Source organism: Frankliniella occidentalis, unplaced genomic scaffold (genome assembly GCF_000697945.3).
Source record: "Frankliniella occidentalis isolate FOCC.00 unplaced genomic scaffold, Focc_3.1 Scaffold124, whole genome shotgun sequence".
NCBI lineage: Eukaryota > Metazoa > Arthropoda > Insecta > Thysanoptera > Thripidae > Frankliniella > Frankliniella occidentalis.
In genome coordinates this window covers 182,678-184,602 of record NW_026267251.1, presented here as the reverse complement: position 1 = coordinate 184,602, position 1,925 = coordinate 182,678, and the positions used below count along the sequence as shown (strand labels likewise).

The 1,925-nt window shown below is 54.9% G+C and overlaps 1 protein-coding gene across 2 annotated transcripts in view; it reads right to left on the bottom strand.

Annotated features, from left to right (window-relative positions):
• Nucleotides 1-1,925, bottom strand: part of LOC113206592 (glycoprotein 3-alpha-L-fucosyltransferase A) — a 33,206-nt gene that overhangs the window by 21,363 nt on the left and 9,918 nt on the right. Inside the window, exon 2 of one of the 2 annotated variants that reach the window (XM_026422742.2) lies at nucleotides 401-488. The gene's annotated coding sequence lies outside the window, so the exon portion shown is untranslated. The remainder of the gene's footprint in view (nucleotides 1-400; nucleotides 489-1,925) is intronic. The other variant, XM_052270444.1, reaches the window with a different exon arrangement.

The window sequence follows — 1,925 nt, the reverse complement described above, 5'->3', positions numbered from 1 at the left end:
CCCTTCCCCCCTCCCCCCTTTCGCTGAGCCCGCGCACACTCCTCCCGCATGCCTCCGCGTCGCTAGGCCGTGCGCGCGAGATTTTGCGAGAAGCAAGCGGTGGGATGAGGGAATATACTGCGTGCAATGCTGCCCCCCCTGGAAAAGAAGAATGTGGAGGGCGGCGACGGAGGTTTCTGTCGCATTATGGGCACTTACGCCCCTCTCCCCCAGTTTCATACGGCTCGCCATGGCACTCGACAAATAGCGCCACTCTGTCACTCGTCTTGATTCTTTCCCTTCGTGTGTGTGTATGTGTATCCTTTGGGTCGCCCCTCGTAAAATTTTACATTTGCTGCCCAAAGTGGCAAAACTGAAAGCCCCTACCCTAAAAAAACAAAAACAGAGAAGGTGTATTTACCTGCGCTGCGATACGGCGGCGGCCGAGCTTCTGCTGAGGTTCAGGTTGTGGCGGCCGGTGGGAAAGCTTCATAACGGACTGCCCCCTGCTGGAGAACAAAGAGAAAGCAAAGGGGAGATAAAAGTGTTAATTTGCGTATAGCAGGGGATTATGCAGGTGGTGGTGGGTTTGCACGCAACGCGAACCAAGAATAATAAAGAAGAGAGGACAGAATTTCTGAGACCAAAAGAGTGTCCTCTTTTATAGAATAACTAAAATGGGTTTACACTGTGGGTGGATTTTGAGATTGTCAACTAAATTTGAGTCTGAGGGGTGAAATATATGGTTGGTGCAAAATATTCTGTTTTTTTTTTTCTCACACTTTCCGGCGTGCGGTCGGTCTATCATGAGTCCACCCATATCTAAAAGTGTCCTAGTACTGTATATTGTCATGAGTCCACTCGGTCCACCCTAAAAAAATTGATAGGCCTTTTGAAGAAAATTAAAAAGATTGAAATTAAGTGAGGCATGCCTTGGGGGGACGGCAAAATAGTGTCCAGTACGGAATGCCTTAAGTCCGCCTTACTAACTGTTACTGAAAACCTGCACAGTTTTCACGGTAGCCCCTCTTTGGGCTGTAACAATTACACGGTTACGGCGAAAACGTGTCGAACAGCATGAGGTCGTGCTGTGCGCCGTTGGCGTGAGCGTTGAACAGACAAGGCACGCCATCGGAGCGCACGTCGTTCGGGCGTCACAGGGCTTTATCCGGCGCCACATCGCCATATAGCGCGGACCCGCCTGACGGGCGCGGCGATAGCGTTCGGGCAGGGCCGCGCGGGCGCACAGCACACCACGGCCAGGGTCGGGCGAAAGGCCGTGACTTTACCGCAGCGGAGTTAATAAAGGGCGCAAACTACACGGTCAGTGTGGGGGAAAAAGGGAAAGAAACGCGCAGAATATTGACCGTGCGGCAAGATTAGAGGCGAGGCGGCGAGCCTCAGCGTCGTGGTAATCAGTGTTAGGGAGGGGAATGTTGTCGGCCAGGAACGGGTGTGTGCGCGCGCGCCGGGCGTTGTTGATGAAACATTCTGGAGAAGCAGCGTCCGGGCAGCGCCTGAGGGACAGGCAAGGCAAACATGTAGGGGTGTGTTTGTGGAGGGGGGGGATGGGGGGAGGATCTCCTCCGCTAAGCCTATTGTATCCGGGCATGTGCCCGGGGGGAAGGGGGGGGCGATAGGGGGCTCTGCCTCCAGATCCTTGCTGCTGCACTCCCCTTCCTTCCCTACAATAAGCCCCCCACCCTCTCACGATTCCTCACTTTCTTTAATTCCTCATCCCGTCTGAATCCCCCCAAAACGTTCCTCTTTTGCTCTCGTATTCCACACACATACAGACACACACACACACGCGCGCGCGCGCAGAAGCCACCTCTCCGTCCCTCCCGCCACGTCCCGCCCCTCCCCTCCTCTTCCACACACGGGCAATCCGTTGTTGCCACCTCCCTCTCAGCCCTCAACTCTACCCCTCCTGCCACCCCTCCCCC